The 10,161-nt window shown below is 57.1% G+C and overlaps 1 long non-coding RNA gene across 4 annotated transcripts; it reads right to left on the bottom strand.

The window, feature by feature from the left end:
- Positions 1 to 5,611: 5,611 nt before the first annotated feature.
- On the bottom strand, positions 5,612 to 9,340 carry LOC144378155 (uncharacterized). Of its 4 annotated transcripts, XR_013439766.1 has the most exons (5): positions 8,900 to 9,339; positions 8,666 to 8,819; positions 7,083 to 7,963; positions 6,460 to 6,834; positions 5,612 to 5,848 (listed from the first exon to the last, which is right to left on the bottom strand). It is a non-coding gene; the product is annotated as an uncharacterized LOC144378155 (long non-coding RNA). The 4 variants fall into 4 exon arrangements; XR_013439765.1 differs by having other exon boundaries at positions 8,666 to 9,340; XR_013439768.1 differs by having other exon boundaries at positions 6,460 to 6,667; positions 8,666 to 9,339.
- Between the last annotated feature and the right edge of the window lie 821 nt (positions 9,341 to 10,161).

Raw genomic sequence — 10,161 nt, 5'->3', positions numbered from 1 at the left:
CCACGCGTCTCTTTCTACCATCTCCCGCTCCGGCCTGTGTTTGGTGAGTGCGTGTTGTGCCAGTTCCTACCATATTTTAAATTTGCATTTTTTTTTTTTTGTGCCACTGAGATCAAACCCAGGGTCTCACACAGGCCAGGCAAATACACTCTCACGGAGCTATAGCCCCAACTCCAACATTTGATCATTTTTTTTTTAAAAAAATGATCAAACAGACTTTTATTTGGGAATAATTTTATTTGGAAAGTGTCTCTTGGAATAATGTGGTGGGAAAAGTTGCAAAGATCATACCGACTCCCCGTCATATTCTTCTTATTCTACCCGCCTGGCTAACTCCTTTTCTTTCTTTCTTTCTTTTTTGTACTGGGGGTTGGGGATGGAACCAGGGGGCACTGGTTTTTACCACTGAGCTACATCCTCAGTTCTTTTTTATATTTTTAATTTTGGGACAGGTCTTCACGAAGTTGCTGAGGCTGGCCTTGAGCTTGCCATCCTCCTGCCCCAGCCTCCCGAGTCCCTGGGCTTACAGGTGTGGCCTCCGTGCCCAGCACTCGGCTTGTTCTAATATTGACTTTTATCACACCTGGAGCTTGGTCAGAGCCGGCACATGGACACTGGCACAGAGTTACTAGTGAGCTGTTTACTAGCCTTTTAAACTGATTCCACCTTTTCCATTAGTTCACCCCTCCCCGTCCAGGGATCTAGTCCAGGACACCGCGTGGCAGTCATCCATGGGCTGTTTTCCCGAATACTTTAACGGTGCATCTCTGCCGTGTTTGGATCCTAAACGTCCCCTGAAGGTTTGCTCCCCAGCTGATGGCACTGTCAGAAGGTGGGCCTAGTGGGAGGGAGGGAGGTCACTGGGGACGAGGCCCGGGAGGGGACAGTGGGACCAGGGCCCCTCGGCCTCTACTTCTTGCCACACTGAGGTGAGCAGCTGTGTCCCCACACACTTCCGTTATGATCTTCTCCCCTCAGGGGCCGAGTGACCATGAACTAAACCTCTGAAGCCAAGAATGGAGTGAGCCTCTCCCCTCGTGGGGCATTTAGCGGGGTGTTCTGTCCAGGGATGGCGGGCCGATGTCCATCTGTCAGTGGCCTCTGTCGGTGCCCGGGCAGACTCTCTCCCTGGCGTTGGACAAAGTCAGGTGACACACAGTGTCGAAAGCCTTGTGTGTCCAGCCCCCGAGCCTCGACTTCCCCATGTGTGGAATGACAAGAGTGCCTGCCCGGGCTCACAGGGACGTGGGGACAGCAAGCCACGCGGTGGGACTGCCGGGAGCAGAGTGCTCATGCCCTGACCGCTAGCCAGCCTGGCACCCAGCGCAGGCTCCACCCACAGCAGCTGCTCATCTGCCCCCGGGTGGGCGAAGGCTGCCCAGAGCCCTGGAGAGTTAGCGGGGGTCCTTCAAGCCAGGGCCACGGAGCAGCTGCCCATCAAACTAACCAACCTCAGGTGGAGCATCTGCAGGGGCAGCTGTAAATGTGTGGTGACGCCAGCTGTGGGGCTGCGGGGACCTCTCTGCAGTCCCCTTTCCCGGAAGATGCAAAGCCACTCTCCAGATCTACCTGGAATCTGCACGACTCTGGCCCCCTCTCCTCAGTGTCTGGGGCCAGGCCCCCTGTCCGGTGTCACCTTGTCCCTCTCTGGTTTCCTTTCTGAAACGCAGTCCCTCTTCTCGACTGAGCTTTTCTCAGAATTACGTCAGCAACACGTTTGTTTTGGACGGCAGAAAACTGAGATTAAAAAAAAAAGTGACAGTGACAGCGACGCTGAGTCCTCAGAGATTGTCGTCCAGAGGAAGAAGTGTCCTTCTCGTCTCTCCATCCACACGACCGCGTGTGACGTGTGGAACCTCTGACCTTGTCCCTTCCCTCTGTGATCTGTGACCACGCCACCCAACACCGCTGCGGGCAGATGGGCTCGGTCGCTGCTCATGTGACGCTCACAACCTGTGGGGAGGCTGGGGTCTTGTTTCACTTGGCCACCGCCACACAGGGAGACCCAGGCCCAGAGGGGATCAGCCACTGTCCCCTTTCCATGAGCAAGCCACCCACAGCCTGATGGCGTTTGGCTGGGGGAGGACAGGCTCCTACGTCTCTGGACTTTCTCTGGGCCCATGGACAGGCAAGGGAGGGCGGGCAAGCCTCAGACGGGGACCCAGCCAGGTGGCCCTGGCACAGAGAAGTCGGCTCTGCTCCCGTGAGCCCTGGACCCGAGCACTGACCCTGGCCTTGCGGGGCCCGGGTGCTTGTCAGTGCCAGAGTAGCACCAGGAAGGAGGAAGGGGCGGCAGGGCACCCGTGGGCTGCCCAGAAAAGGCCCAGAAGCCACAGGGGATCCGGGATTCTCCCACACGCCCAGTGTTTAACACAACTGCCCCCAATAGCTCCTTCCTTCTGGAAGGTTCCGCAGCTGCCCCTGCATCTGGTCCCCAGGCAGCCCTCCTGCGTCCCACCACGGCTGAGTGCCCTCTTGGGTGAGCCACTTGGAGCGGTCTGTCCTCTGTGCAGTCTGTCCCCGCGGTGGTCAGTGAGCAGTTTCAAGTGGACCTGTCCAGGCCAGGAGCCTCCTGGACACAGACCCAGACCCCAGGGGCACAGCCCCAGGCTTTCTGTGACTTGAACCATCTTCAGTGACAGGCCGGCAGGGCTTCCGGGGAGACCCATGGGGGGCACCAAGAGAGGATGTGCAGAGGGACGTATCCTTGGTTCTCATCACAAACCTGCCGTCTGGTTCTCCAGGCAGCCCAGCTGTCAGTGCCGAGAAGCCTGGCTTGGAAACTGGAATTTACAGAGGAGGAGGACTGGTTTCTTTTAATGCAAATGAACCTGGGATTTTTTTTTTCTTAGAGAGAGAGAGAGAGAGAGAGAGAGAGAGAGAGAGAGAGACGAGCACCATGAGAGCAACCTATACTGAAATTGCAAAATACCCAGAAACACAAGAAAAAACAGAATCCCGACCCCTGTGGTTATCATCACGTCACCTACATAGCTTTCTGTAGTGTATAGTATTTCACAACATTGCTGTCATGTGGCCTATGCCATTTTAAACTCTGTGTGTGTGTGTGTGTGTGTGTGTGTGTGTGTGTGTGTGTGTGTGCTGGGGATCTAACAAACTCCTGGTCTTGAGCACGCCGGGCAAGTGCTCTACCACTGAGCCACACCCCAGCCCCCCGATGTCTTCCATTGTATTAAGATTATTCACATTACTCATTATTATTTGACACCTCTCTCCATGATTGCCCAGCGCCCCATTGAACACGCCAACCTTCACTTACTTATTTCAACGATCCCCTGTCATTGGATATTTAGACTGGTGCCAACTGTTTGCTCTTGTAAATAACGCCACCGTGGACATCCCCATGCCTAGACCTTTGTGTACACCTCTGCTTGTTGCCCGAGGGGACAGTCCTAGAAGTAACATTTTACTGGTGAGATGAATCAACATCTTAAGACTTTTGATAAGCAGCGACCTCGTATCTGTCTGGCAAGTCTGTGACAAAGGACACTTCCCATAGCAGCCTGGGCTCTCCTCTCCCGGCCCCTCCCTCCCCAGCCAGTCCTGGTATTTATCACTGAAAACGGGGGAGACATAAAGGGTCCTGCCTCCAGAGGAGATCCACTGTTAGCGATTTAGGGAACACTTTCTCCAGATGGTATGCTTTGTGTGTGTGCGGGGACCCGTGGACGGGTACCAACAGGTTTGGGAAACTACGGGATGCGCTCATGCTGTTCTGCAGCCTGATTGTTCCTTAACGGAACATTGTCACCGTCTTTTACTCTTTTCCACGAGTGTGTGCCACGGTGTATTTCACCAGCTCCTTCACACGGAGCCTGCTTCCGGCTTCTCCCAGGGACAAGATGTGGGAATACATTTCCTTCCTTGTGCGTCGTTGCTGCAGGATTCCTTGGGATCCAAAGTGCAGGGACCAATGAGTAAATAAACAGATAAATAAACAGCAGATTCTGAAGGAGTTGACTGTCTGCTTGTGACCTCAGAGTGGCTCCGCCCTGTCGGCAGACACAGCGTCTCTCCCCCTCGCTGACACGGAGTTGCCATCCTTTGAGAAAAGAGATGTCTTTGCAGCTTCCCCCGACGGCTTGCTGACCCGTGAGTGGACACTCTTCTCACGACCGTATCGGCCCATTTGCGACTTGGCTTCTGGGATCTGTCATTTTTCTTTGGCCGTTTTTATTGCTCTGTGGGAACGTCTTGTGTTGGAAGAGTCTCAGTTCCGTCTCGCGGGTTGGAAGCATCGTCCCTAGTCGTTAGGTGTCTCTTGGTTTTTTATTAGTGAGGGTTTTTGATGTCCAGGAATTTTTCAAATTACTTAATTAATTTTAATTGACAAATAAAACCATCTATTCACGGTGTGCCCCGTGATGGTCTGGAATGCGCCCCGCTGTGCAATGGCTAAATTGGGCCCATTAGCGTGTGCGTTTCTGCGCACGTTAGCGTTCTTTGTGGTGACGCTTGCAATCTCCTTGGCCACCTCCAGGACACGATGCTCGGTTATTAAGTGTGGTTGCCACGTTGGCATCTCTTGAACGCATTCTTCCTGTCCTGTGGGAATCTCGTGTCCCCGGAGCCACACGGCTCAGTCTCCCCACCCACCTCCACCCATCTGGGGAACCACTGTCTGCTCTTAGCTTCCATCAGGTGATTGTTCTAGAATGTTCTATGCTCAACTGCCCTTCCCCATGTGGTGTCTGCCTCCTACCCCAGGAGGGGTTTCAGGGAGTGACCTCACAGCCACGGAGGCGGGGGGACAGTTGGGCAAATATTCAGAGAACCAGATGACACTAGTTTTGGGGGAATAAAAGGGCCGCTGGCCTTGGGAGACTCTGCGGTCCCTTGGCAGTGCAGCTGGGGAGCTCCAGGACCCTCTGTCTCTTCTTAATTTTATGAGGAATCTATGACTCACTGCCCAGCTGAAAGAGCCCTGGTCAGGGAGAGGAGGCACTGACCGGGCCTGATCCTTACTCACCGTGGTGCCTCGGTTTCCTCATTCGTGAACCCCTGAAACGATGGAGGATCTGCCTTTTTGCGCCTGACTGAGGCCCATGACCTTGAGTAAGGGCCTAAGGACCTGTCCACCGTGGAGCCCTTCCTAGATCTCTAGGGCCACAGACCCCAAAGGAAGGACAAAAAGACTCGGGACTTACACATGAATCCTTTCTGGAGGACGGGAAGCCCCCCCACAGAATCGAGAGATAAGGAAGAAACCAGGAATAATAAATATCTCCAGCCATCGCATCAGCAGACCTCGGACGGTGCCAGTGGTCAGCGACGGGACTCCTGCCCCCACCCGCCGGGCCCTGGCAGCTGGGCAGTGCTGGGCAGGGTCCTCCCGGGTGAGTGCACAGGCTGCTGCACCCTGGGCTGGGCACAGAGGCCATGCTGGACAGGAGGGCGGCCTCCCGCTGCTGGGGTGGGGCCAAGTGCCCGGGGGGGGGGGGGCACCAGCCTCCTCTGAGCTCATCTGGAAAATGGGTTCAGAACTGTTTACGGCGGGGCTCAGGGCTCCGCCTCCACCTCCCGCCTCGGATGTGGGCCCAGGTGACTCAGAGCATGGGTATGCTGGCCCAGCCGTTGTTTTGACATTAAGGATGATTAAACAGATAGTTTATTTATTTAATGCTCCTTTCTGTACCCACATTTCCAGAAGGGCTTAGTTCATAGGTGTAGACAAGAAAAGAACCTCTGACGAGTCAGAGACTGGTCATGGGAAGAAAATGGGAGCATCGGGCAGGAGTTCTATTTTCTCCCTTCAGACTGGTCCTCTTCTGCTCCTGCTTGACCCAGAGTGGTTGGAAGCCTACGTCGCTGCTGCTGAAGTCCAGGCCTGAGAAGAGCCAGAGGAACTGACTTGAATTGCAGCATGAAAGATTGGATTAGACATCAGGGGGACTTCCTGCCTAATGAGGGGATGCAGGTCGAGGGAGTGAAGGAAGAAGACCATCCAACTTCCTTCCCATGAGTTGGAGGCAGTTTGTCAAGAGACACTTGGCGCCTTGTGTGGGGCATCTGGCCATGTCCCCAGACATCTGGGCAGCAGCAATGGAAGCAAAGCACAGCTCTGCTGAAGGGGTCCTGCGAGAAGAGGCAGCGCCTCCCTCCAGGGTCCTGGGGACAACTGAGGCAGGACCTTGCAGCAAGAATGTACCCAGGCCACCTGCATCCAGCCCAGCCCTGAGTTCTGCGGGTTGAGCTGTGAGCAAGACACGTGACCGAGGCACAAGGCCATGTACATGGCAGGGCTGGCTGGGGACAGGAAGTGGAGCACAGCGAGGGGTCAGAGCGGGCCTCTGACACAGCATCACGAGATGCGGTGACTCACCCAGGGTCATTCAAACCTGTGACACCCCATGGCTGCCGCCCTGGCTCCTGGGGCAGTGCTCCTGACCACGAAGGCCTGTGCCCTGGGAGGTTGAGGGGGTAAGAACTCGAGTTCACCTGGAGGTTTCAGGAGCGGCTTGATCCAGGTCCTCAGACACAGGGATGTGACGTCAGGATGCCGGCTCCCGTGAGCGGCTCACAGGCACGCACTCGTGGCAGAGGACAGTGGACAGCAGGGTCGTGATGACCGCAGGATGTGCCTTTTGCTTACCAGATCTGGGCCGTGGGGCCTGGGATGGGGCCGAGGTGAACCAGGAGGAGCCCCCTGAAAGGGGTTCGGAGGTGAGGGGCTCCGCAGAGGGGCCAAGTGCCGTGGTGAGGACGGAGGGGCTGGCGAACGCGGGGTCGGCCTGTAGGTGCTGGACGCAGACCCTCGGATGAGAACCGTGGGCAGCCCGTGCCCCAGCCTGGTGCAGTTTTCCTCCCTAAAAACTGAGGATTCGAGGCTCCTGGAGGTGAGGCCCCGTGAACCCTCAGCCCTGGCGGCCGGTGCAGGATGGGGACCGACCGTCTGCTGTTTCTCACAGAGAAGGAAGGGCTGGCGTGGAGGGGACAGATGTGACAGCTGGGGCTGCTAGGGGGCCTGTCCTGGGGGAGAGCAGTGGGTGATGTGGGGTCCCGCAGGGGAGGACGGTCATTCTGAAGGTCATTCGGGGTGAAGAGGGTCCCCTGGGACTGACCTCTGGGGACCTGGAGGTGGTCTTCTCCTCCAGTCTGTCCTGCTGCCCAGCTGACCACTGGCCATGGTGTCCTCCCCAGGCCCAGCCAGGCCTGGCCTCTCCTGGGCAGACAGATTCCGAGAGCTGGGACTGTGTTCCAGCGACTTGATCTGAGTTGTTTATCTTTTAAACTCCATTAACCACAAATTAGCTGATTCCTTCATGGCCATAAATTAATAGAATCCATTAGTGAACCGTCAATTGCGGGATGATTGCTTTTTCTCCCCGAGCCCGAGCTTCGCAGCGGTTTGAGAGGGTGGGGGCCTCCTCTTCCCCCCCCCCCCCCGCTCTCCTTTCTGGGTTCTTGGATCATGGGACCAGATCCTGGGGGGGGGGACTGAGGGTGGGTGTCGGGGGCCGTCCCCGTGACAAGGCTGAAGTGGGGACCTGTTTGTTCCTTCGGCACCGACCAAACCCGGCAGGCCACCGCCTCCTTCGTCCTGTGGGCACCTGAGGACAGGAAGCTGCCCATCACAGACACACATCCACACGTCCTGATGGTTTTCTCCCGTGTCCTCGATACTTCTCAGACCGCACCCTGGCCAGCGCCCAGTGAGGCTTTTTACCCGTCTGCCTGTCCGTCCTTCCTCCCTTCTTTCCCACCTCCCTCTTCCTCTTTCCTTCCCTCCCTCCCCTCTTCCCTCTCCTCCACTCCTCCATCCATCCATCCATCCATCCGTCTGCCCGTTGGTCCGTCCTTCCATCCGGGTACAGCTCCCCCTTTGAAGCTCAGCGGAGGCTCTGGCGGGAGCTGCTAGGAGGGACCCATCCTGCTGCCCGTCTGCCAGGCCCTAAGCACCAGCATCGCCATGGGGTCCGTCTTCAGAAGCCACAGCCCGTCCCTAGGAAAGGGGGACAGCCCTGCACCCTCAGGTGGGGGCTGGGCAGGTAACAAAGCAAAAGATGGCCCAAGGGGACAGTGGCGTCCAGGCCACTCCCAAAGCTTTTGGGTACGATTTTCTTTCCAGTGCTGGGGACTGAACCCCGGGCCACACTCGGGCCAGGCAGGTGCTCACCCCTGAGCCACGTCCCCAGCCCCTTCAGATTCATGCCAGAAACAAGAGGGCGTCCTGCCTGGCTGGGCACTTTTCGCTGGACCAGCCAGAATCGGGGGGTTGTGAGCAGCAGAACCCTTGTCGTCCGCCCGAAGACGCCCGCACCCTCAGCCCAGCGTGGGGTCCACTCCCTCCCACCCTGAACAGGGCTGTGCGGTGAGATTAGCTGGGCCCTGAGGTGGGAGAGGACGCCCCGTCAAGGGAGGCTGGAGGGGCCACGTGCCGGAGGGCAGTGGCCGCAGACGCCGGGAAAGGCTGAGCCCCCTCCGCGGGGTTGGGAGGAACGCAGCCCCGGTGACAGTGACGCGAGCCCGGGAGACTCACTGGCCAGACGGCTCCTCTGCCAGGGGATCAGTATCAGGGCATATAAAGAACCCAGAGAGCCCTCCTCCAACCCACCATCAACACCCCAACAACCACCAGCCAGCCAGTGGACAGAGAACTCGGCCACGCCCCTCAAGGGAAGGAACACAAAGGGTCAAAGGATACCTGAGAAGAAGGTCAAGGCTGTTGTCACCAGGGAAGTGCAAATCAAAGCCACCCTGAGATCTCCTGTCCCCGGGGTGAGGATGCAGCCTCAAGAACACAAGTGGCAACTGCTGCCGAGAACGTGGGGACAGCGACGTTCCGCAGGCTGGAGGGACTGCAAATTGGTACAAGCTCCTTGGAAATCAGTGTGGAGGCTCCTCAAAAGCAGGGGTGGAACCGCCCGGCGGTATTTACCTGAAGGGTCAGAAACCAGCAGAGCGCAGTGATGCACGCAGACTGCACTCGCCACGGCACCTCCCACGGGGGTCAGTTGTGGACACGGCCTGCTGCCTGTCAGCTGATGAGTGAGAAAGAGAACGCGCCCATGTACCCCAGGGACTTTCATTCAGCCATGAAGAGGGAAGAAATCACACCCTTTGCTAGTGAATGGCTGGATCTGGAGAACGCTGTGCCAAGTGGAATAAACCAGACCCGGGAGGTCGATCTACTCGCCTGTCGAGAAGATACCAACAAGCCGAGCTCTGTCACCCTTTGTCTAAAGCCCCTCTGTGCCCCTCGGGTGCTGTTTGGGTGAAGTCCCAACCACTCGGTGCGCTTGATCAGGCTGCCAACTTCCCAGCCTGTGCCCCTTCACCCTCCCTCTCCCATCACAAAACAGCCTGCGGGGTTCTCACCCGAGGGCCTTTGCACCTGCTGTGTCTCTAGTTGGAGCGCTGTTTCTGCCACTTTTTGTTTAATTAACACTTACTGGCCTTTGAGACCTATTTCAGTCAGAAACCCTTTGGGCTACAAGTTATAGTGGTTTAAATAAAAAACAGACACATTTTTCACCTAAGGAGAAATCTCGAGGCAGCTGGTTTCTGGTATTGGTTTTGTGATTCGGGACTACCATCTCTGGGATTCTCTTGCCTTGTCCTCAGGGTCACAAGATGGCTGCCTTGACTCCAGCCATCCCCACCCCAGTAAGGGCAGGAAGACAGTGGCGCCATTAGATCTCAACTTCACACTTGCCCCTTGGCAACCCCAGCTGCAATTTAACCCTTTCAGCCTTGGTAGGAGGAGAATGGGGCTAGTCCTTAAGTACTGGCTTCCCTAGACCACGTTGGGAATTCCATGCCCTCTCAGCACCCTGCACCTAGCACACACCCTCATCCCAGCTGTAGTTCACTAATTTCCTTAAGTGTTCATGGGCCTCTGGTTCCCTCTCTGGGCTGGGAGGGTAGCCAGTGAGTCCCTGCTGCCCGCGGTCACAGCACAGAGCCAAGCACATCCTACTCCCTCCTGCCAAACCCTTCTTCCCAGAGTTGGGGGGCGGGTGCCCGTCTGGCCCAGGAGCGACCTGAGCCCCAAGGGGAGGGCAGCGGGAGCTTCCATTCGCCATCTGCTGCGGGCAGCGGCCGGCCCTGCCTTGGCAGCGTTTCGGCTGCCTCCTCCTGGACCTGGCCCACGCACGTCCCTCGCTCCTCGGGAGGAAGCCGGCTGGCAGACCCACGTGG

Source organism: Ictidomys tridecemlineatus, chromosome 5 (assembly GCF_052094955.1).
Source record: "Ictidomys tridecemlineatus isolate mIctTri1 chromosome 5, mIctTri1.hap1, whole genome shotgun sequence".
NCBI classification, from domain to species: Eukaryota; Metazoa; Chordata; class Mammalia; order Rodentia; family Sciuridae; genus Ictidomys; species Ictidomys tridecemlineatus.
The sequence above is the reverse complement of the archived record's forward strand: the minus strand, read 5'-3'. Positions and strand labels throughout refer to the sequence as shown.